At 41.9% G+C, this 26,415-nt stretch overlaps 1 protein-coding gene across 1 annotated transcript in view; it reads right to left on the bottom strand.

Moving 5' to 3' along the window:
* The window catches only part of ITPK1 (inositol-tetrakisphosphate 1-kinase), a 157,186-nt gene that overhangs the window by 91,738 nt on the left and 39,033 nt on the right, over positions 1-26,415 (bottom strand). The window lies entirely within an intron of this gene.

Below are 26,415 nucleotides of genomic sequence, written 5' to 3'. Positions count from 1 at the left end.
CCATCGTCTATCAGCCAGGCCCATCTTAACTCTCTCAAGCTATCCCCATCTTGCAATCCGGACCTTGCAGATTCCTTGTATCCTCCTCACCTTTTATACCAGAGATAAGCCCTCCTGTGTTCACCTTCAAAACCCTTGACAGTTTATTCTCTCTCACGTCTCATCCACCCACAAAGGTAACTTCCATTGCCCACAATTTTAAAATTCAACCAGTATCTGTGCTGTATTCCACCCTGCCACCTCCACTTCAGAAAAGCTTTCTGTAAAGATTTACAAAGTTATGTCATTATTAAGCGTCGCATCCTTTTTTCCAATTCCTGCTTTGCCACGCTGCCTACCAAACTTTTCTCAAGTGACACAGACAAGTCACTTCCAAAGTAGCCAAAAACCTAGGCTTATTATGATAACCAGCACTGCCTTGTTGCGTCCCTTCACCTTCCATAATCTGTCTGCTATCTCTTGCCTCACATTAAGTTCTGTGGGATAGAGATGCTTTTTCCTCTTGTGCAGTGCCCACCAGACTTGGCTGTCACCCCACAATGGAGACTCCTAAGCGCTAGTTACACAAGCCCAAATCCTCCCACTGCTCCTCCGGAGGACTACACTCCACCTGCTGGCTGGACCACACACAGGCACTCAGGACGCCAGGTTGCTTCGCGATGGCAGTGAAGACCTTGAGCTCTAGCTGTAGTAGGTATGCATGCCATGCAGGCAACAAAATTACAGCAATTGTTATTCTTTCATATGCATTAACTCCTGGCTAATTTCAAGTCCAGCACGTACTTTTTGCTTGCTTCCGTCCTTATATTTGGGAGAAAGTAAATAAATTCCACAGAAAAGCACAAATATTGGTGTGCTGAACCTAAATTAATGTGGCTACCCTGCTTCCAGATAGTCACTGAGGACACACTAAACTACTAAAGGCAGAACAACATGCATGGAGGTCAGATGAGCAGGGAGGCATCTCCGGTAAAGTCAGAGTTTTTCTCAATGTCTGCTAATACATGTGTGTGATTAAAAATAACACATATATGCATGTTTTCTTCCTCTCCTTCTCTTCTGCACTAGTTAACTTCCACTTGCAATATGACATAGAAGAAATCTGCACGTATTGCCCCTCTGAGCCATCTTCTGAGACTGAAAACTTCTGTCTGGCTTCTGTGTATTTCCCCATAGCCTGTTGTCCCCAGTGTAGTACTTAAACACCTTGAGGAAATGCCCTTGTCCTGGGGAGGCAAGGGGGGGGTTGAAACCATCACCATGCAGTTAACTGATGCCTTGTCACACTTGCAAGTGCTTTCAGAGGACTAGCTGTTTGACCAGGAACACAAACACTGGCTCTCTTCCTTGCCTGTCCCACGCTAAAGAGCCAAGCACCTCACCACAAGCAGTCATCCCTGAGCTGTCTGGGCAGGAAAAACCTCAGACCACATGTCATTGCTGGCACTGCTTTTACATCCAGAAATTTTCACATGCAATTGAAAAAAAGAGCCTGTTCTATGACAAAAGCCTTTCCATGTGCTTCCTTACTGGAGGTTTGGTCTTAACTGCTAATCTAAACAAAATACCTTGAAAACTTTTGGGTGCATGCACACTTGAAACACTCAGGCCAAATCCAAATTTGCAATTTCCCAAAAAAATCTCTCTTCTCTTATTAAAAATCAAAAGATGTGAACAAGCTTCCATTTTAAGTTATGGCAAGATTCACACGAGGACAGGCTATTACATAAAGCTCCAGGGAGGACTGTTACATTTAGTGAGGATTTTTAATGAACTATGCTGAAAAAAAGGAGCAGAGTTCACTCCCTTCCATCCCCTGCTGTAATGTACCTGCTCAGTTCACTCGCAGAGAAAGGCTGGATTAAAAACCTCAGGCGAGTGGTGAAGAGTTCCTGCACACCAGGTTTACCCTGCCCATCGCAGCAATGAAAACAAGCTAACTGCTTCCCAGCAGGAGCGGACAAGGCCATTTCCAAAGGTTGTTTCCTGTGAGCTCTGCTGGCAGCACAGCATGAGCACGAACATGCTACCCCCGTGATTTGTACCAGAACCCAGCCTTGGCAGAGCTGTCCAACTCCTGATTCTCCCGCGAGCGGAGAGAGATTAAAAAGAGCATTTCAAGTTTTCTGACCATCACTCCCATCTCTGCTTCTTTGCACCTTTCTAAAAGTATCCTTTATGCCCCTCCATCCCTCCCTGGTGGATTAGGCTTACTGCCAAATTGGCATCTCCCTCCTCTTCAGCCAACTCACTTCACCGCACTTCCCAGGCCGGCAGCCCACGAAGCCATCCTCCTCCGGCTGTTTACAGGCAGGAAACGCCGAGGTGCGTGACCCCGCTGGCCCCTATTAAAGATAATGTTATCACAGCTCCAATTGTTCCTGTCTACATCTGCTGGTGGGAGGAAATAATCGACTTGTCTGAGCTGGAACAGGGGATGTTGGAGAACTATGAATCAGAAATCTGCTTGTGTCAGGAAACTTTAGCCATATGTTGCATTAATAAAGAGGTTTTTCTATGCCCATTGTAACAAACTAAAAGTTACCGTTCTCCCTCCCGATTGCTTCCAGTCACATGGTAGCATGGCAGGGGGGAATGCACAGAGCTATATGCAAAAACAGAGATAAACCTTCCCAGTGCCTCACACAGTCAACATACATGCAGCTGTAGCCAAAAGCAAACTCTAAGATGCACAAGACCAACACTGCAATGAAAATATAACTGCAAGAAAAGAGGAAGTGCTGCAGGATCTACATGCATGTGCTGAATTGCTGAACTCCAGGCCAAGTCCTCAGAAGAACACACAAACCAAAAAAAAAAAAATCTTACAGTTTTAGCAGGCTGGCTTCCTTTAGGCTGCAGTGCCTGCATTAGCAGGTCTGTGCTCTCACGTCAGTAAATCACCAGTCAGCAAGTCATTTACACTCTTCCCAGTTTTTTCATCTCATTGTGCATTTATATGATTAGCCCATTTTACTTTGAGTTTGCATACCGGATCAGGACATCACAGATACGCTTACAAACTTGCAGCATCTGCAAACATTACAAGAACACAGTGCTGAAACACAGGCTCTTTGATTACACGTGTCTCAAGTCTTTGAGACTTTCCAGTCTCTCAACCATCAGCCAAATTTGAGTATCCTGTAAGTTGTTACAGCGGTATTTTTAGCAAAACTCTTTTACTCTACTTTTGCAACAAGCTAGAAGCACAGTCAGTCACTATGTCCCAACTGTATGGCAGTAATGATGTATCTCCCGCTTTGATTAGACATGGATAAACATCTAGCAATGCTGGGTAAACTAACTGTAATACCCAAGTGGTTTATACAATCTCCTGTTTCACTTATTGATAACTTTGTTGTATTCTCCTAACAGAAACAAGCCACAGGACTCTAAATGATTCTAAAGTGCATTTTTTTGCAATAAAAGTTCTCAAAGAAAGGCATAGAGCCCCAGACCACAGACTCCATGCTCTGACTAGATTCAGAAGATGTTGAAGGCTTTGCAGCTTTTTTTTTTTTTTTTAAATGACAAAAGGCTCCACATTGTTAAGTGCAGCTACCAAATACAACTTCTCAGATAGAACAGTCGGAAACAATTTCTGAGAAAGCAGACGGTTTAGGACACTGACTTGTCTACAGAGCATCTTCCAAATTTGACCTCAAGCTGCTGCTAAAACACAAATTTAAAATCACAATAAGGGATTAAAATCTGCAATGAAAAAAATATGTTTTAAAACATCTGACTGGCGTAGGCCAGTTACTGTTATTGTTCAGGCAACTGTCAAAGTTCTCTTAGAAAGTCACCTTCCCATCTCTATGCAATAGCCATAAACAGACACTCCTCTAAGATGGAAAGGCATGGAAACTGCAAACATACAACTACATTTAACATATTTATGGCAATAAGACATTTTCAGTTGTGTAATTTAAAAGAAGAAAATTTATTTCAAAATTGATGGAGCTTCATTTTTGACATTCCATTTGTTTTTCTGCTGTTATTTCAGCTGTTCAAAGGTTTTCACATCCTTCAAGTGATATTTAAAATATGCTGATCTAATATGCTCTTTCAAACACTGGCACAGAAACAATTTCCCTAATTTACGGCTAGGACGATAGCCAAGAGCATCCTCAGTCTCCTAAGAAAATGAACCAGCTATCTGCTAATCAGACCCTTAGCTAGGCCATGTCATTACTTGCAACTATTCCTGCTAACCAAGGCCTGGTTAAAGAGAACATGGGAACATGCTTGTCTTAAATTTGACCCACTTGCGCAAAGCCTTTGCCCACATGGTTCTCATCACAGCTCCAGGACCGTAAAGCACAGGCTCTTCAAGGAAGGAGTTTGTACAACTGTGTGCTTAGGAAAACAAGCCTTCGGTTGCGGGGGAACCGTCCCGTAAAGTCTGTTGCTACTCAGAGTGGTAACAGAGCAACCATGGCTGGAGCCTTGTTCGCATCTTCAGAGGAGGTAAACGTTGCAGACACAGGTTTATGGGTGAACAGGAAAGAAAAGTAATGTGATTTTAATAAGGGTGAGTTTGCTCTGAAACAAACATTGACAGGCTTTTATAAGAGTTTGATTAAGAAGCTTATTCACATCTTCAGAACTCTAGAGAGAAAGCAGAGTGCAATCATTTGCTCGAAATCTGAAGAAATTTTCTCTGTAGCTAAAATACTGGTATTGGAAGAGAAAAGTCATCTCAAAACTGCTAAGCTTTCCTACAAATTTCTCCTCACAATTACTATAAAACAACAAACATTGAGAAGCAAAAACAGCCCAAAGCATATCGCTCTCAGGTTACTAAACAGCTCATCAGGCTCTCTCTCTTTAGTAACCCCAGGTCTCTAGACAGCAAGCCAATTGAGGGGAAAAAGGAGATGGAGAAGGAAAAGTTCAAAACAAAACAGTGTTATTAAAACACTGCTAGGTCCTAAATAAAACACAACAAAACTGCCCAAACAGCAATAAAGAGCACCTGGCACGGCTCCAGAAAACAACAGCCATTTGTCATCTTCGCCAGAGGCAAGCAGCAGCTGGGGATGCCATGCAAGGGCATAAAACAGCACCACACTACAGCTGGAGGATTACTCCCATGAGTGATGCAATACAAAAGAAAAGAATAAAAGATGACAAATTAGATGAATGGTCTCTGAGAACCTTTTCAGAAAAGGACTAAGCGTTCCTTGGGAGAAGCAAGAAAACTAAGGATGCGAAGAACTGCCAACATGTTTTGCTAAATTCACTTGAGGGTGAAAATAAATCCACACACAAAAGGCTTAATCTGAATCAGTCTGAAATGCTACAAGGAATTCTTGTGTGGTAGATCCTAAAACAAAGGAGATACCATTTGTGAAAATACAGTATCTCCCTAAGGTTGAATGTGTACCACCTTTTGAAACACTCCTAAGAGTTTACAGGATTACTATCCTCTCAAAGAGAATTTCTGAGCAACAAAAACATCTCAAGCATTTCATAACATAACAGGAAAAAAAAAACTGAAAGCGAGTAAGCAGATTTTTTTGTAATCTAAACCTGGTATACAGCAAAATCTACCTTTTAGGGAAAGGTATTAAAAAATAAGACTGGAACCAAAACATTAAATCCTTCACAATACTAACACTGCAAGACATAAATGCTCTGTAAAGTAACTTACATTCTTGCATTTTCTACCACAGTTCACACATCATGTGACTGTTTCAATAAGAATACACCAAATGAAAGCAGAAGTGTACATGCCTCAGAAATACACCCTTGTGGTAATACAATCAAACATGCAAAAAGGACCAGCAATACAGGAAACTTATCTACTGTGAGGTGTGGGAGCTAAACTGGGAAAGACTTCCCAAAGCACAAAGGGAAGGCAGAGAGGAAAAGGAGGAAGAACTTCTATGGTATCATATCAAACTTACATAAAGCAAATTATAGCCCCCAAAACACCATGAAGTCACTTTACGGTGTCCCTGCTAATGACATGGAATGAAAATAATTTCTTTTCTGCGCTTTTCAAGGCTGCCAGGAAAAAGCTGGAAGGAATGTGGTGACCAGAAACAAAAAAACAGAGGCAAAAGGGCTCAATTTCCACAAGCAAAGCTAAACGTAGCTGAGATGGCCAAGGCAACACAGGGGATTCAGATTTCAAGCTCATAGCTAAGTTTATTTAGGTATCTGAATTTCCTAGGCAGTTACTCTGAAACTTTTATGTTACTACCATACCACCAAGATACCAGGAGATAAAGCCTGTCTGGGGATTTCCAGCTCCACAGCTCTGAAGCCAGGGAGCTGTGAAGCAGTCTATCCCTACTCACATAGGCTAAACACAGTGTGGTAAAAGAGCAGCAACAGCTGAAAGCAGTTTGCCCTAGAAAGAAGGAAAAATGCTTGGGGTGAGAAGAGTCAAAAAAGGTTAACTAGGACTAATGGATGAGGCGAATAAAGGAAACAGACGGGCTGATTAGCAGGAAGACTTCCTGGCAGCAAAATGTATTGGACCGCAGAGTAATCTCCCACAGGAACTGGTGAAAGCCCCATCATTTGGAACTTTTTTAAAAAAAAAAATTACACAGAACAATAGAAAAATGTAGGAAAGAATCCTGCAGTTCAGGGAAATGGAAAGCGTAGGTTTTTCCACCTCTACAGAGCCCCCTTCCTCAATGCAGCCAACTATAAAAGTTTCTTGCAGCTCCTTTTACAGCTGAGTCCTCCTTGTGTCACAGTAGCTTTGCTCCCACTTAACTCCAGCTACGGCAAGCGGGAGTACGGCCTGCCTCTTCCGTAAGGTGAGCAGCGGTCCTGTGCCACCATCGGGCTCCACAGCCTGCCCGGCTCTGGCAGCAAGCAGCGCAGAGAGCAACAGGGGAACCCACAAGTCTGCAAGAAGTGAAACTGAGTTAAAGATAAATAAATAAAAAATAAACAAGACAAAAAACCTACACTTGAAAATGACAATCCACACTGCAGAGCTTGTAGACATTTGCTGTGTCCTTAAATGCGGCAGGTTTGTAGAGTTAGTGTTCTCGGATATTAAGCTATTGCTTACCATGGACATGTGTCACTCAAGCAGTAACTAAAACATTCCAAATAAATCTGCTCTGAGGTTCAACAGGTACTTATGCAGCTCAGCTGCGCTATATTCATAATACAGTAGACACCAGTACATCGGAATACACCAATAATACAAAAAGACCTATTGTAGTTAGAGTGCAACCCATTAACTATCCTGCAGCAGAATGTGGCTGAGCAATTGCCAGGTTATTAGCTATTTACAAAGAAAATGCATCTTGGTAAGTGCCACATGTTGTAATGCACCCTGTGGTTCCAGGCGCTTCCTTGTATCAACTACCGACAGCCAGAATTTTTCAAAGTCCAGTTCATTTCACTGAAGGACTAGAGCCTCTCCCTCTGGTGCCGACACTCAGAGAAGAGGCTGCTTTCAGTATGTGGCGAGTACACAGTTCTCTGCAGCACGTGCACTTCGGCCCCAAACAGGCTGCCAGCGCACACAGCAGTTGGGAAACACCCTGTGCAAACATAACTGATTTTATTTACTGTCTGAAAAGAGCTTGCAGAGGCACCCTCGCTCACCAGTAACTAGGCAGCAAGGATTACGGAACATGCACTTCTGCGGCATACTCTGAGTCAGGTGTTTCAACACTGCGGGCATCTCCATCTGATAGAGAGGCTGCAAGGGACTAAGGCAGCGCAGGCCATGAAAAGGGTGCCTCATCTTACTTATTACCACACTGAGTAACTGAGAATAAGACTTTAAGGCTTGTCATCCTCCTTCTGACTCAAACCTGTAATCTGCCTTCCCCCCTCCCTCTACACATCCTACAACCCAGGATGACCCCAGAGGGCGCGAGCACTAGATGATCAGTCTCCAGCCAGCAACGAGTACTGCGGTGTGGGCAGGCTCACCTTGGGCTTTCCTGTCAACAGGGGCAATTTCAGTTTTAAACATTTTATTGCCTGTAGACATACGTAAAGTTGGAGAGGTGCTGAAACATGCTGAGTACTGCTAAATTTATCGAAGTAATACACAGCAGGAACTTTTTCTATGATTAAAAAAACAACAAAACATATGCATAAGATCCCTCAATCTTTTTCTTCTTCGGTGTAGTTGATCCTGTAACATACAAGAAAAACAGAGACCAGGATTATCCAGATAATTTCAGAAAGTTACTTATGCTTAGTTTGGATTTACCTAATTCACACTTGTCACAGTTAATGGCACAGCAAGCTACTCCCAGGCAAATACAAAAGCAGAACATCAGCTCAGGGCAAAAACTAACCACTGCCTGTAGCACCCACACCAAGCTCCTGTTCTGCTGGAGCGAATGAGAACTGGGTGCAGCACGTGCTAAACTCCCCAAGTAGCTACAGCAGCAAGACCGCATTCTTAAAACACACTGATATTTCTGTGAAATCTCACAAAGCTGGTGTTGCAAAACCAACAAAACTAGACAAACAAACAAACAAAAAAGAGACCCCAGCAAAACACAGCAGCTGGAATGATCGAGCCCTGATGCAAGGAGCAACAGGTGCTCTCCTTCAGAAAGGGCTGTCCGCACCGGCGACAGTGCAGTGGAGACACTGCAAGCTAGCTGGATCACCGATGCAGCTATGGGTTTGGTAAACAGCCAGCGAAGTGTAATGAATGATGCTCCAAGGCAGGGGGCAAGGAGAAGAGATACAAAGCAGCTTCTCTCCACTGCTCAGTGCTTGCCACAGAGGCTGCTCTAAGGAACACCCTGATGCTGCAGGCTGCTCTCTCACAAGTGAAGGGAACAATTCTGCAACAATGATTTTTAAGCCAAAAAAAAAAAAAAAAAAAGACAGATGGACATTTTAATCATCACTGTAGTTTTCCTCCCCAGCAAAACTCTTTTTGTAGCCATTTCTGTTCACCTCCAGCAAAAAGACCTGAGCCTTCAGCACATGGTCACTACCAGGTCAGCATCAATGAAGCCAAATGCCTCCGTCTTGGTCAAAGCAACAGGGTAGCAGGTGGTGATATGCTGAAGCAACTGGAAGAAATAAGTTCTCATCATGCAAAGCTATGCACAAAGCAACACAGGTTAAAAATCAAATTCAAACTCTGCTTTACATGCAGTACTTCTGTCAGGAAGAACATTTCAGCACCTCTCAGAGGATCCTTAAACCTTTTAAAAAGATCAGTTAAAGTCTCACAATACTGCTAATGGGCCAAATTAAGACCCAGAAAAATGATGCGAGTTATCCAAAGTTTCCCAAGTGGGAACAAGAACAGGTATTTTAGCTGCTCAAAATACTCACCACAAACTGGCTTAAAACATCTGCAGCTAGGCTTTTGTTTTGTTTCCTTCAGCCAGCCGTTTCCCCAGAGAACAACAAAATCCACAGATGAGCCAGACAGACCCCTCCAGAAAATTTCTGCATCCCGTCATGGCGCAGAGGGACCAGCTTCCCCAGCCATTTGCTTCCCCCATCAGCGTTTCGCTTCCCCACCAGCCCGACGGAGGTCACTGAAAGGGGGCACCTCCACTGCAAGCCCTGCACTTGCAGACTAATAAACTCAGGCTTATAAAAGGCAACTTGCCCAAAGCTTGACCTAATCTCCTGTTTAATCTGAACCATGATAATGAGAAGTGGTACATTTGGGATCAATAGGCAAGGACTGTAGAAAAGAAGGTTACAGGACACTTTGCTGTCTCTCTTTGGTAAAGTTTCCAAATTTTTTACTCTCCATGAGATGAGTGGGAGCAAGAGAGACAGTCAGAAATATAGACAGAGCCTGTTCAGGAACAAAAATGGAGATTCACCCCGAAGCAGAGACTAAGAATATACACAGGAGAATTTAGTTCTTTTCTGCCTAAAATAAACATCTCAAGTAAGTGCTTCAAGAAACGTTAAAGTATTAAAAATAGTTTATGAAAAATGGGTGCCTTTCAAGCTGTCTCCTTCTAGGGAAAAGTTCCCAGCAAGCCTAATGGTAAATAACTAAGACCAGCTAGCAAATAATTTCCAACTCATCCCGTAAATTGCATTTTATCATCTTTATTTCAAATCGACACAAGACAGCTGAACATAAGCTAAGAACCTACCACACAGAGGTGACATCAGCATAACAGAACTTACTCTGGTCTCTTCTTTGATTTGGTTGGATTTTACTTTAGGAACCAACAGGGAAGGGTTAAAACATTTTTACCAGGGAATATAAAGTTTCTCCTCTTCATCCTGTGCCTGTAGGAGGGATGACCTTTGTTTTCTCAGTAATAAAACTTTTTCTTCCCAGTCTTTCTTTATGTTAGACATACCAAGCTCATGACATTAGCCTGCTATTTGAGAATCAAAGTTCTCCAGAGCTTTGGAGAAAATGGGTAGTATTCTCAAAAATGTCCCTGGGACTCCAGGGACATTGCTCCATCTGCAATACATGGTATTTTGGAATGCAATGGGAGACGTGGCTGTGGCACAGCCACACACTTATATTAGCCTTAACCTTCTTAGGAAAAGAAGCAGCAGCATAAAAAACACAGGGGCATGGACTTCAGTCCAGATTAGCAATATGACTATGTATTTAATGATCTTCTTAAGACCGGCCAGTCCATGCAGAAAAGTTGCCACTGTTACCACCTCTAATGACTAACCCTACAACCCCATTTTCCCAGCTACACTGTACATACAACTCCCATGGGTCCTGTATGGAACTGCCTCTTCCACCTGCCTAATCCGCCAGGCTACAGAAAAGGGGTTTGACCCCCATGGATCCAGGTCTTCTGATGTTAGTTTTGCTGCATGACTGGCCCAATCCTCACTGGCAAAATCAAACTAAGCAACAACCCAAGTCAGCCACAGGCAAGTTAAAATGTTAAACTCGATTATGAAATGATAACAGCCTTCAGATCTTTCCTATTAATTTTCTTATGCCCTGTTGCAGGCTCAAACACTTTGCTGAAACTTTGTTTGCACAGAGGGGCCATATTGAAGCCAGAAGCAGCCCTGTACTATTAGACAGAACAATCTTACCCCCTCAGCCCTTTGAAAACAAAAGAAAAAGAAACAAATTAAATGCAGTGTTTTGCAGCACAGAGGAGCAGTAAGTGGCAAGAACAACGCTTTTTTTTCTTTATAGTGGCAGGGTTTCTGCAAGTCACAGCACTACTTGGCTTCTATATTTAAGTCTGCTAAATTTGACTAGTTCCCACAGAAACAAAGTCTCTCACTGAATATATCTTATCTTGCGAGGCAAAGCCTTGTATTGAGAAAAAAAAAAATCAAGTTTTCATCCTGAAATTTTTCTTACCTATCTCCTTTCCCCCATATTATAACTAGCACAAATCTGCAGAATGCATGTTCCTTTTGCATATAATATCTGGTATATATCTAGCAGCCCAAATAGAAGTATTGCAGCTGCAAAGAAAGTGAGAACTGCTAGCATGAAACAGGGGAATTCATTTGGAAAGATGTTTCAGCCAAGATTAAAAAAAAAGTTTAAAATAGGCTTCTGCATTTATATTTATGTCCCGTGGAAGCAGCTAGAGCACCTGGCATTTTCCATGGATGTTAGCAGCAACTGCCCAGCATCTCTGAAAAACAGGCTCATTGCTTAGCAACTTAGCCCTTGATTTTTAGGTGTTTAAGGACCATTATGATCAGCCGATCTGTTCTACTGCACAAGCCACAGAATTTCCCTTCACCAAGACCTGCATCGTGACCAATAACCTGCTGAACTACAAATCTTTGTGAAAATAATAAAATCCCAATTTTAAACAGTTTCAGCTAACTGGGAAGCTATTTTGATATCTAGTAATCTCCCTCATTAGTATACCTCATTTCCATTGTAATGTTTTCAAATTTTATCTTCCAAACATACTTTTGTGTCATAAAAAAATCACCCAAAATTTGCAGGAACACCAGGACAATTTGGTGCTGGCAGCCTTAGATCTGCTATGTTTTTCTTCCAGCACATCAGAGGGGGTCGGTCTCCTGCCTGCTCAGGCCCGGTATTCAGCGCTGCGTGTCGTGGGCCGATCGCTGGAACACCATCCCCGAGCGTCCAGGCTCCCTGCTTGCAGCCTCTGCTGACAGCTAGCACCACAGCTTACAACTGATGATGCGCTACAGATGACAAATGAGGTGCAAAGCATTCCTCTTCTCGTCTCAGTCCAAGAAACAAGGTGCTACAGAAACACAAGGCTTCTTAGAAACTAGTAAGGAGCAGGAGGAAGCTAAATAGTTTTGAGAGGACTGTCCTAACAGACACAGTTGGTTGTGCTGTAGGAGACTTTCCAATTCTCTCTAAATAAACAGTCATTTGAATACTACAGTCATGTGAAATGATAGATTTTGGGTGGCTCTGTGGTCATGGACCGGCAGTCAGGTGCCTGCTCTGCCTGTTCTTTGTGCAGCCAGAGCAGATGTAAGCCGGCTGTCCGAGGGAGGCCGCGTAGCCACGCTGAGGTGGCAGAGCGCTCAGGCCGGTTAAGTCGCGCTGCGAAACAAGCCCAGCCCTCCGCCATGCTAGCACAGCTCTGCAACTTCAAAGCGAGGAGCTGGCTTGTCTCCAGCCAACATGAAGTACAGGCACAGGACGGGCCCCAAAGCCCCGTCCTTCGGTACGCCCTGTTCCAAACACCGCAGCAGAGACTTTTGTGAAGGGGAACAAAGAAGAATGTGGAACCGGGGCGAAGACTGCTTTGAAGTTTGAAATCTGCTCCTCAAAAGTTCTGCCCTTTAGGCTTAACCTGCTTATGTTAACTACAGAAAAATTCAACTGAAAGAAAAAGAAATCCCATACACAGAGTTGAAACAAAGAAGCCAGCAAACCCCCATAAAACAAGGGACAAAACGCAAATCAATGACCAGCTAGTTATCCGTAACCTTAGCATAAATAGATGGTTTCAGCATGGAGACGAAGTGACTTGAATTTTTTGTAGACAAAATGATGTCATTCCTCGGTTATTCACCTTATTCCAGAACTATAACACATAGAAATGCTTCACCTAATGTTTCTAGTGTTAGGATTAACAAAGCATACACACAAAAAATAGTTTATTTTAATGGCCTTTACTTGTAAAATGAGCTTGTATAGGACTTATCCTTTCACCCATTATTCTTGGTCTAAGGCACAGCTTTTGAAATAGGTGAAATATGACAACAGATGAGAAAACAAATATTAAAGTAGACAGGTGGCCATGGCTGCCCAGAGAAAACAGGAGAGAAAAGTCTGGTATATAGTCCCAGAAACACAGACGGAAATCATAGGAAACACTGCATGTGCTCTTACATACAAAGTAGTATAATGAGGACAGTTAAAGAACTAAAAGCTCTAACCACAGTTAATGCCTTCTCATTCCCATCACAAATGTAGGTTCTTCAACTCACTGACTTCTACAAACATCTGCAGAAAGGAGAGCACAACCTTAGATAATCTCTTTATGTCAAGCAGAGAACAAGACTGCCACCTTTGATTTGACCTACCCTGTCAGGTTAAAGTCTGTGTGATAACTCTGCCCAAAACGGGCTACATGTGTCAAGGCACAACCTGCCCCACCTCCTTATAGCTGGTATATCTCAGATAAATCCATGACCTTGACAACACAGTGACATGAGAACTTCATCGCCTGTAGTGCACTGAATTTAAAGCACACTTGCAGTATTACAACCTTCCAGTCAATCAAGTGGGCTACCCCTAGAGATCCCAGGCTCTCTCTCTTAAAGTATATTACAGTCACACTCTTGCTTTTGTAAAGGGACAGAGACAATTCAAGAGACCATCCTTGTGTTGAACTGTTACAACTTACAGGTTTATCTCATGGCAGGGTTAGTCAGGAATCGATGAAATAGATTAAAGGTCCTCCACTGAATCAACCTCCATGTTTTAACTAAGAACATCACTGCTCATACTCAGCATCATCTTCATGCCTTCCTTACAATGACAGCATATTTTACATAGGATTTTTTCCAAGCAAGATAATAACATACCTCATTTTCTCCTCCCCGAAGACACTGGATTCTAAGGTCACAGGACTAAGAATTTGGAAGTGACTGCAGCAATACCAGCATCAAAAAACTGAATGCCAACAAAATCTCACCTTTTCCACTAAAAGTTGAGATTCATACCCAAACTCCTTTAAAACTCAGTTAGCAATAGATGCAAATACCGTAATTTGGTTCTTTCCCTAAAAGCTCAAAAAGTGGTAAAGTTTTTTCATCTCACATCGCAGAAGCATAAAGAATTGTTAAAAATAAATAAATAAAGCATGTCTTTCAACACTCAACTTCCCCCCGCCATCTACTAACAGCCACTCAAACTTCTGAGGGGAAAAAATAAACAAGCAAAATCCATAAGCACTCTAAAATTTACTATGTGCCTGTCAAGTTAATATCACCCACCAAACACGGTTGCAGGATGTGTCCCATGCATTCAGATCCTGGGGACAATTTTTAAAAAAGAAAATGCTTTCTGACTGTATTCAGCTTTCACCTCCAATACAAGGTGGGTTATTTAAGTCAAGCAAATTGTTGATCTCAATATACAATAATAAATGGCCTGAAGTATGCAGAAATTTAGCCTTGAAATTATGATCCCTCCTGACATAAAAAAAAAAAAAAAACCCAAAACTACCGCTTATGCAATTTGGAAAAGAAATGCTCATTATTAGGAACATAGAAACTTACAGTATAAGCAAAAGTCAAGATACACATCTAGATCCCAAACCCTTCCTGAGTACTTAGATTACTTATATAACCATGGATCAATCTCATACTGTCTGTCAGATACAAAAAATAGCTATCACTTGGTGAGACATTAATTAAAAAGATTTAACAGATCAAGATGCAAGTTGTTCTAATATCAAAGAGTTGCTCCGATTTTAAATACTTGGGAGATGCTCTTTTACAACAGCTGCAGACATCACATGAACATCTACTGAAGCAGAGTACTGTTATATCAGGATGACAAACAGGCAAGTAAAATCTCAAAAGCAAATCATTTTACAAACTGTGCCCCAAAGAAATGTAAAACTCTTCAGTAGGTCAGCTGCTTTGTTTTGCGTTAAATTTCTATTTATTTGCTGTTTCCGGGTGTGATCCTCATTGTTTCATGGTTCATCATCCTAGCTTGAGCATGTTACAGCCAACCTCACTATGCCATAGGCTACTGCTGAGCAACTCTCTGCAAACACACACAGTTCTTCAGATAAAATCATAAAAAACCCTGACCGAATCAATAAAGATACAGCACATCAATTTTTAAAAAATTTACAAGAAATTAAAATTCATAGTCACACCACCACCTATGCTTGGTAGTCCTAGCTACTGAATATGAAGTAAACTCTCTATTAGCCCTTCTTTTAAACATTAACTTGATGGTATTACTGCACCAAAGCTTGGCTACAAATAGACGTATCTGGGCAGTAACAAAGACAAACTTCCGGACAGCATTTCCATGCACAGATTATTTTTCATGCATGGTTCTGCAGTATTCACACTGCAATTCCTTATGCAACGCAAAAAAATCCAACATAGTATTACTTACAAACCAGATATGCTGTAAACAGAGTTGAACTGTACCCCTTCCATAAGGGTCTCTGACAACAGCTATAAAGCAATCCTCAAAAGCAGGGAATATTCAGTACTAAGGAAAAGGCAAAAGCAATCTCATTCCTCAATCTGAAAAGGCCAAAACGGACATTACATTACATTAATCCACAGCTTGATCTCTTCCACAAGAAAGTTCTAGAAACTTATCAATTCCTGCACTGACTATCAGCTTCAGGTGCCCCATCATATGCTTGTTAAAACAAAAACAACTCCCCAGCTTGTTTCCCCTGGAAATGATTGCGTTAAGAGTGTCAGCTCAGTTTGCTACTTGCTTGAGGATCAGTTATCCCCCTGTAAAAACAATCAAATTTCCTGGCTCATTTTCAGCTTGAATTTGTAAAGCTTCAGCTTTTAGCCTCTGAGTCTTTCTGGATTTACCTGCTAGATTTAAAAATCCTTCAACTATCAGAATGTTTCTCCTCCAAGACATAAGTGCAGACCTCGCGCATGGAAACCCCAGGGCTCTGAAACAGCAATTCTCCGGCTTCTTCAAGACACATCACAAGAGACACACAACTGAGAACCATAAAAATATAGAGCAGATCCCTTGTTGGCTCTTAAGCAAGCACAAGATACCCCACAACAACCTCAGCTAATTCTGTATCACCACAACTCATGCGATATGACCATGGCTTAGGAGCTTACAAGTCCCAAGCGGCTCTAGAGCCCTGGGTTGGCCACACTCGCCTCCTTGAAGCATCTTCAGTTTATGCTCAGCCCCTCCACCAAACTGAACAACTCGCTCTCCCAGTCTCACCCTGCAAGCATGGTGTTTCTGTTCTTGGGGTTCAGCCAGGGCAAAGGTAAGGCACTCCCCCCTCCGTTACTCGCTGAAGAGGTCCTCCCTGCACACAAGGGCGAGGATGCACGTAGGCTGGCAGAACAGGAACTTCGTAACTAGCATCAGGAGCATGAGAAAAGGAGATCTGCTGAAAATACTATCAAAACAGCATTAGTGACTGAGCCAAAACTTTGTCATAAAAAAAATTAAAAACCCACACTCAAGAACTCAAAAGTTGCAGAGAGAGCTAGGAAACACATGTCCACGTGCTCACTTTAGCTTTCATAACTCACTGACCATTAAGGTGTCTTGGTGTCCTCATTCCTTCCTTGTACAATACTGAAGTTGGACCTACTTTATACCAGTTCAGAAATAAATATAAACCACTGAGCTGCTGTACAAAGTGCTGAGTGTCCTGAATAAGAAAGAAGATGCCAAAACAACCAACCTGTAAAAGGCACTGTAAGGCTATGTCATGGACCCTACTGGATAGGCTGAACATGCTCTGGTCCTGGTAGCTGCAAGCAACATTAGAGATCAGCCATGCCAGCTCAAGCACAGCGCTATCACAGCTACACAGCTCATAGTGTTAGCAAAACAAATACAGTTTTTGTGTGCATCCACTTCTACAGACCCAGTCCAAGAGATCCAGATTTTAGGGATCACAAAAGGAAATTGAAGAGCTGCACTGATCTAACTATACAAATGGGTTAAAGAAGGCAAGAAGAGATCCAGTTGCTGGTAACACCTAAGACTAAGCAATCACAGCAGAAAACACAAAACTGCTTTATGAAAAGAAAGCAGAAGAGAACTTCAGCATTCAACACACCTGTATGCAAGACTCAGAACTGGGGTGTAGTTTTCTAAGACAGCAGAAACTGAAAACAGTGCAACGGCAGTACACTGCTGGCAGGAACAAGGTCCTCTGGCCAATGCAGGAGTTTCACTGTTTGAAACCCACCAGCAATACTAACCTGTCCTTTTGGCTTAGAGGTGGAACAACAATCAGGAACAGGGACGGGTGGGAGGATCTGTCGCCAGAAGGGAGCAAATGCTATCTCTCCTCCTTTTTAGTCACTTAGTTCACTGATAAGCCAGACATTAAGGGCTTGAATGGTATGCAAGTCATCACAGCAGGCTTATGAACGTTTAATCTGCTTTGATTTTGTTTCAAAATGCTTTGTACTTAAAGTTAAAAAGAAAAAGTTCTACATTTTTCCCTTTTATGGCTGCAGTTCTTTTTTCAGCCACTTAAGGATGTTATCATAAAGGAAAGGGTATTACAAGATAAGCTCATCTAGGTCACAGGAAAGAACATTTTCCAAGCTAACCTAAAGTACAAATGATCTCTCTGCAATCAACATAAATTCTATAGACAGCAGTTAGCTTGTCCTCTAATCTTTGCAATCAGTAAGTCAATGAACAATTTTAACATAGTAACTCTATGCTGCTAAGGTTACAGGACAGCACAGTTGTGCAATGAAGATTGTTGCACAAAAAAAACATTTTCAGATGCACTTAGACCTTGGAGTAAGGAAGCTCTTGGCTTCAATCAACAATTTACTATAAAAACAAAACTAAAAAGCTTTTCTCTGTTTGCAAAGTTGGCCAAAAATTCATCTGCAACAGTCGTTTCCCTTACATTTCAGTGTCTTGCAGTATTAGCTCAGTCCGTACAGCATCTTTTCCATCCCGTCTTCAGATGATTCTGTCAAAACACTGTAAATAACTTGTTTCCCCTTTGGCAAGATGCCGGGAGGAAAAAAAAAAAAAGAAAGAAAAAAAGTCTTCACTAACTACTAAAGTAATACCACCTTGTAACAAACAATTACTCAAATGAAGACATGATATACGTGTAAGTTAATATGTATAGTGATTTTAAATTATACAAAAACCCCTTTCATTCAAGGAAACACGCCTATCATGAAATTAAATGAGGCAACCATCATTTACTGAAGCAAGCTCAGATTGAAAAATGTGTGCTTCGATCTCCAGTCTCCCTATATAGTCTATGCAAAGAAAGCTCCGGCCCTGAATCACCTCTTTGAAGAGAGCTTTCCAAAAGGACAGGCCACTTGCTGGAAGAATGCTTAAGACAGATCACATCACATCCTTAACAACTCTTTTGATCCATCTATTGTCCATGCTTGGCCCATCCTTGCTGCCTGGAGAGCCACCAGAGAACCACACTAACCTCATCTAGGAATTAGCAGCAGCTATCTTCCCTTTTGACAAGTCCTATGAGAGAAGAGGGATAAAAGAAAAGGCAGCTCTCAAATTTTCCATAAATGTCATCTCACATTAAAAAGAAGCACATTTTGGGACGCCAATTCTACCTCATTTTGAAGAAAGTATGCTTGTAATCATCTTTAATTCTCCTGGATCTTAATTTTTCCTGGATTTCTCCTATGTTCCTCAGGCTGAGAGGCTACATTCAACAAGTCCCACCCTAAGTTATTAATTGCACTGCTTTTAGTCAGCAGCACGAAGTCATCTTTAGCAGTAAATATTCTCAAATACTAAACAAAAATGATGTTTAAAAATAAATTATCAAAAAGCCCATAAGTATTTTCCAACAGTGTGCTAGGTTTTATAAAAAGAAAGATACTGCAAAATAGCAACCAAAGGCATGGAAAACATCTACAGCATGTGCAGAAACCATATCTCTCTGGTCTGCCTACCTTCAGATATGCAGCAAAAGGAGGTCTACGCTATTGCTAAAACAAAAACAAACGAACAAAAAAGTCCTTCTACCAAAAATGTAGAGTTAATTGAATGATGACTTTCCTTACTAGCAAAAGACACCATTTTTGAAACACAGTGCCCCTTGCAAAAAAAAATCTGAAGTTCAGCTGTTCTGATTTCAGGCTTAAATTTCTTTTTTCCACTGTAACTCCATGAAGAAAATCAGATGTAGGAAATCATTTTCAGGCTTCACTGTGTTTGAATGGGTCCTGCTTTAAAACAGAGTACCTATGCTAAGAACTTCTTTAACTTGAGGCTAAAGACCAAATACAGTAAAACCTAAGAAACCTAGGTTTAGAACCTAATGTCTTTAAGGAACAAGTTTTATTAGAATATTATGCATTCTTGTAACATGAATACATTTATCCGATTTAATTGTGAAATGACAGGAAAGCAAACAAGAATGCAATATAATGGATCTTCAGATGTAAGTATGTCAGGGAACAGCTGAGATCAAAGAAGGAAGTCATTTTTGCAGAAGCTGGAGGAAGGAAGAGTCAACAGCAACAGTAAGACTTTCCCAGACTCCCCCAGTCTTCTACAGAGTCCACAGGAAGTTTAGACCTACCAGCATCCCCAAAAAACACGAAAGTCAGACAAATAATATGTTTTGTTGTTTTTATGATGTTCTCTCTATAAAGCTTTTGTTCTAAGCAAGTAAATCTTAGCTTTATGATGGATACCATCATTGCTCCCAAAGGAACATCATTGTCCCCGTGGAACTAAACCTCGGGCGTGATGACAGGGTCACAAATACTGTCACAGTCAGGAGTGCGCAGCTCTGCTGGAGCGGGGGGATTGCATGGTTTCACCCTCAGACTGACAAAGGATCACGCATTCAGACCTGAGAGCTTATTTCAGGTTCAGAGGTACAGTCACCCCTGGAACTGTATCAAATTAGCTTCCCATCCTTCCCACACAAAGAAAAAAGTTTTGAAGGAGAGTTCAAAAGAGCTACCTGCATACTTGCACTGCAGCACATGCTCTGAAGTTTCAGCAAACCACAAATGATTTTTTTTTTTTTAAATTAAAAAAGGCATTTCCCGAGTTACGTGTCTCTAAACACACTCCACGTGCCTGCTTTGGTACTATATCATAACACCTGCATCCAGTGAGACAAATAATCCTATTGTTTAATGCAGTCCAAAATTAAAGCCTGTTCTTTACTGGCCCATAGGCACCACTGTAGCAATCATGATTAATAAAAACAATGTCTAATTGCCATTTTCCACAAAGACTAAGACTGTATGCTGCAAAATATTCCTAGTCAAAAGGAGGCACACACAGAGCTTTATTCCCCAGCATAAGAGCCATCTTTTCCTTCAAGATCTTGTTTTTATTCCTACTGTTTCTTGAGGAAGGACCTATGAAGTTTTGCAGCTCACATTTGTATTTGAGAAGACATTTGTCTGCTGATGACAGAGAAAGTACTATATATAGCAATTTTCAGAAGTTTCAGCACCCACTAATGCTCCAGGTGTCCCTTCGCACTGATCTTATTCTACATCTCCTCCATGCAGATATCTCAAAACTTCTTTTTTTTTTTTTGGGGGGGGGGGGGGCCGTGGAGGGAACAATTTAAATTGCATTGCACAACATAGAAGATTACCTTCATCAGCTAATGGAGGCAGAATTTTTACGGGAGTTGCCCAAAATGCCTGTAGCCAGTGACAAAGTGAAACAAATCTCCAGTGCAATCTCAGTCCCATTATAGTCACAAAACCTTTGGCAGAGCTCCCAAAGGTACTGGGATTCCACCCAGGGTATCCCAGCTTGCAGCCTTCAGCCCTGTGAAGTTTTGCTGTCTCCTCATGACATACCTACCAAGGTGGCAGTAGAAGACAAAGGAGTTGAGCACAGCAGGCTCCAGGTGCCAAAGCAGGACAAGCTCAAATCTGAAAGCCATTCATCACACATTAGTTACAGATTTCTAAATCTTAGTAATGTTTTCACTCTGTTTTCTGAGAATGACTTTGGAGGCCACACCTCATTTAGGGACAGTGGGATTCAGAGTCAAAAGAAATTAAACCAAATCAGTCAGAAACTTTAGACTGCTGAGCCACAAAATGTACCTGAGGGTTCTCTCATTCATACACCAACAGCGAAATAAAGCAAAAATACCTAAAATTGTGATTGTTTGTCTTACTTTGTCTAATTTTTAAAGAATAAGTGCTTACTTATTTAATCTATTTAATCCTCTGTAGTGTTCCCTTCCCCAGCCATTTATTCTTCTGCCCCAATGGACCAGAAAGGACCAGGCTGTACCTGGCTGACCAGCCTGCTGATACAATGTGTCTCAACATGCCAAAAAAACATCTCTCCCTGCACTGGATCCTGTGCTTCCGGCTGGGCAATGCTGCTTGTTAGGTACCAAGATGGTCTTGCACAGAAGGATCCCCTGCACCATTGAGAAGGACCAGAGAAAGGATTCTGCTTGGGATTTGTTTTTCCACAGTCCCATTTTTTTGTGGGGGATGAAGCTGTAATGTGCGATACATCATTACAATTTTTTTGGAAGACCCACTCTGAGACATCCAAAATGTAACATTTAGGGCTGTCTATGGAACACCAAAGCTAAACAGTATCAGTATCTTTTCAGGATTGCATCCAGCAGCCCCAAGCATGTGCAAAGCACCTACACAACCCCGACGGGAGAGGGCTGGAGGGCTTTTTCATTATCATTTCCAAAAACGCATTGAGGGCAAACACTGACTGCCATACCCAGAAGAACATGCACTTTACTGAGAGGCTGGCATGCAAGTAAAAATAAACTTTCTTCTCCCTGTACTGGAGAGCCAACTCTCCAACATCTCAACAACCCTGCTTTCTTTGGAAGCTTTCCAGTCACATCTTTCTGTATATGCTATTGGGTATGTATTTTATAAGCTCCCTTTTCTTGGTTAGACATTGCTGTTACAAGCTTATTCCATTAATACTTCATATGAAAATAAACCTCTCCACATTTCAAGAAAACAACTGTTCCCTGGCAACAATTAGTGGAAACTGTTGTCATTGGCATTTTACTTTGATTGCAGATTTAAAAGAGGGGGAGGGGACCCTCCATTTTCCTTCACAGTCTTCAGCAAAACCCACAGCTCAAAGGACAGTCGTCTTCTCAAAAGTAAAAGATTTCAAATATCTGAATTCCCAGAGAGCTGGAAAAAAAGGAAAACAAAACAGCAGCCTAGATCATTGTAACTACTACAATCAGCTGTTCCACACTGAAAAACATGTTGCCCTCCATATCCCACTGCTATTAAAAAAAACCCTGCAGCTTGAAATACAATGACTAATTCCACTTTTGTAGCCAACTGACTAGAACATCTTTCTAAGATAAAAGAGAGTGTTACTGTTTATTAGAACCAAAAATAAGAAACCTTAACTATTTTAAAATAGAAAAATGTGAACTAGAGCTCTAGGAAAGCTTGCGTGTAGAAATGCTTGAAACAGCTTTGAAGTTGCGAGAAATACGAAGGCTCCAAACTTTGTCGCACACAAAGACTGAACTGGCAATTTGTCAGAAGCCAAAGGGCTGCAGCTAATTATTCCGGATTTGCATAGCTTGTGAAACAAAAATAAATGCATGTCCCCATCAGAAGTACTTGTGATGATTTCCACTTCACTGCAGGTTTTCAATCTTACATTCTTCAAATTATGCCAAACAGATTTTTCCTGAAAAACAAGGCATATGGAGATGTTCTCTCTTTTCCTCACCAGTATACAAAGTCGTGAGACACAGGTTACTTTACTGGTTAAAGCAGCACTGTCAATGTGCAATTCTAAATTTGGCTCTCCATTAATTTGGGCGGGGGGATGGGAGGGCAAGACTGAACAAAACCATGCTTTTAGTAAAAGATGATCAAAATCTGCTTTACTTTTTTAAAAACTGCAAAACCCATCAGCATTAGACTCCATTACTAGAGAACAGCACACGTTTTAGCGCTAACGTCTCATTAGACCACCACGGCATAACTTCAGGGGCACTCTTTCCCTTGAAAGACTGATAAAGGAAATTCTTAAGAAATGCTTTTACTCGAGCACTGACTGAAAAGCCATCCCTAGGCCAGTGCAGGAACTGCTCTGCCCCAGCCCTGCCAGCTGCTGCCTGCCCCAGCACATGCCCCGCGCGCGCTGGCAGATGGGGCTTCGGTCATGTTTGTCACCTGCTCAGGGCATCACCGCCCCTGCTGGGCCCCTCGCAGCTGCTGCCTGCTGAGCCGCTCCAGCTGAGCGGGCAGCTGCAAGGGGCTGGAGCAGCAGGCAAGGGAAAAGGAAAGGATGATGGGGAATGCCCCAGACACCAAGGGAGCACCCTACGACTCCGACTGGCCTGTCCCTTCGTGTCCCTTTAAGGGGATATACAAGAACTGCCACAGCAATCACGCGAGCATTACGACCAAAACACTTTAAATGCAGCCCTAAGCTTCCATCCCACTGAACCAGGGCAGTCCTTCGTTGGACAGTATATACAGCACAGTAGTTGCATTAAATGTGCCAAATACCTTCCCTTGCTCTGCTCTTCCCTTCGGGCCCCACAGAACAGCATGGGAAACTCTCTACACCGAGCGACGCACAGCCCCACGCACGTATGGAGACAACCGCAGCTGTAACACGCACCACACGCAGGTTTGACAGCACAGCTCCCAGACCATGGGGGTCGTGAAGCAACAGGTTTCCCTACACGATCTTGGGCACGTTCTGCAGTATCTTTATGCCTCAGCTTCCCTCCTGTAGAAGTGGAACAAGGGTACTTCCATCCCTCACAGGGTACAAAAATGCTAAGGACCCTAGTTCAAAAAGCACCCTGATACTGTGGTGATGCCTACGTAAAATCAAATCAGTGACCTGCCACAAGGCATGGCGTTCTGTTCAGTTAACAGTCCATATTTAAAAACCAGGAACACATTTGTTTGTTGTTTCTTGTAATATAACATTGGTTTGTAGCTGCCTCACTGACTTGCATTTAAGCTGCAGAAAGCAAGTTTATATTCAAAACATCTCCAAATTTGAAAGATGCTGCTACTCCCAGTTCTGCCATTGCCCGCTGGAAAGAAAGAAATGAGGTAACCAGCTCAGAACAGACCCAAGGCTCTCCAATGTTTGGGTGTAGGCTTAGACTTGCACTGTCTTTGGGAATCTCACAACCTGGAAACCTTTTTATTTGGTTCATCTACCACACTATCTTTTAAGCCAACTAGCTTGATTTTATTTGATTGTGTGGAATAATTACGTCACGCATTTCAGCTTCTGTGCATGGAGTTCACAATGGATTCTTATTATGTGAATTTAATTAGTATTTCTAACAAACTAATTACTTCTTACCATGCAAGCTTAAAGGTTCTTTCTTTGTTTTCAATATGGTGCTTAAATAAATGTCTTACTCCTGGATACAGGAAGATGCTTGCTTAGCATCCCATTGCCAGTCCTACGCTTGCACTATTTCTCTTCAGATGATGCAAGTTTCCCAATTAAGTAATAACAAAGCTCTACTCTTTTTGCTGGAACTAAAAATCTGAGTCAAGACAAAAATGTAGAACTAGAATACAAGTCACAAAATCTTAACGGCTGTCCAATAGTAGCTCATTGCTAATCTACATTGGAAGATGTCATAAAAAAGCAAAACAAGAGGATTTCATTAGTCTAGGTAAAGGAGAGAGGACGATCTTAATCTCTCACTGGATGAAGGAAACATCATGTAAGTGCTTACTAAAGACTTACTTTCTCCTAGGAGGAAGATCTTTCCTGCTCTTGCACATTTTAGGAAAAGAAAAAACTGATGTCTGTTCACAGAAGTCAATACATACCTGTCTTGCCCATCACTGCTTTGTATCTGGAAACCAGTAACTGAACCTTGCTTTCTGACTCACTACATTTTACTGGAAAGCACATCCATTTATATAAACATGCTAAAATGCTTTCAGAGAGTTTCTGAATTTATGTAAACAGGAACACAGATAAACAGCCTGTATATTTTTGTGTTTCGAGTTATTTGTCTATTGTCAGGTGCAAGAGCTGGCTTCTCTTGAGACAGCTCACAACAGGCTATGTCCCTTAAAGGGTGAGAAGGGGGATTAAATCAAAGAAACTCTGCTGCTTAACACAGGGAAACAATATTCCTTCTGCCAAATACACTTCGTCCAGAAGATAACACCAAGGCATCCCACATCTAGGAGCAGAGCTAGTGCAATGCATCATGCAAGGTGATGCCAGCTAAGCTTTCTAGTAACGCTGGATGTGAAAAGCGCACATTTCTGATACATCTGCTACTGGCTGCAAGTATCTGCATCAGGTAATACGAAGCACGGGGCATGCAATAGGCCAGGGATGATAGTGCACAGCCATCCGTGTTGTTCCAGCAGAGCAGTAGGCATTAGTGTTGAAGCATGCTTTTGGGGCACAGATTCCCCAAAAAGGTTGGTCTGGCATCTTCACTATGCTGTGAAATCTGAAATCATGAAGTACTTTTACACAAAGTCCTACCTACTTCTGTCCAAATGTTTCCCAACATGCTCTTCCAATAAAGAAATCCTTTCCAATTATTTTTGTCTATCTGATGACTAGCAATTAAGCTACACAAACATTAGCAACAACAAATTAATTTGTGCACCCTGCATACACTGCTATAGCAAATACTAATTAAAGTAACACATTGAAGGGCAGTAACTTTTAACCCATGAGATAAATGGAATCTGCTCAGCTAATGGGAGCAGCATTGAACTCATCCCATACAGGCACAAATGCAGACACCATACTGTGGGGTAGTATTGAAATAATAGTGTCATAGATGATACCAACACAAACACAGGCTAGCTTTCTCCTTGTGCTGCCCGTGAAGCTGTGCTTCGCAAATGCTGCCTGTATTCTTTGATCTGGTTGTGCCACATCAAACTGGATGAAAGAAGCTGCTCCTTAGTTCTGGGCAATAGGAGGTACAAGCAAGGAAAATGAGCCTGCGGTTGTGAAAGAGTACTAGAAGTATGGTTCAATCCACCCATTAAAGCATATGCCCTCTGTCCTTGTAACGTCACACAGTTCTCATATAATCACATATTCCTGAAAAGGACCAACTTAACTAGCAATGAGAGTTTTTTAAAAAGCCTTTTTGATAGTGGATTCTTTAAAATTACTGGCCTGATTTTTCCAAAATTTTTCGGAAAAAATTTTTCTTTCTCCTACTCCCTGCTGGTGTTGAGAACCATCTTTCACATGAACTTATGAGCAGTATCCACTACCAGTGGCTCACACCACATTGTTCTCTTCTCCCTTCTTCTCCCTCTGTATTGAGGGAGTTTCAGCTCTGCTAC

Source organism: Dromaius novaehollandiae, chromosome 5, assembly GCF_036370855.1.
Source record: "Dromaius novaehollandiae isolate bDroNov1 chromosome 5, bDroNov1.hap1, whole genome shotgun sequence".
NCBI lineage: Eukaryota > Metazoa > Chordata > Aves > Casuariiformes > Dromaiidae > Dromaius > Dromaius novaehollandiae.
This window is presented reverse-complemented; position numbering and strand designations above follow the sequence as displayed.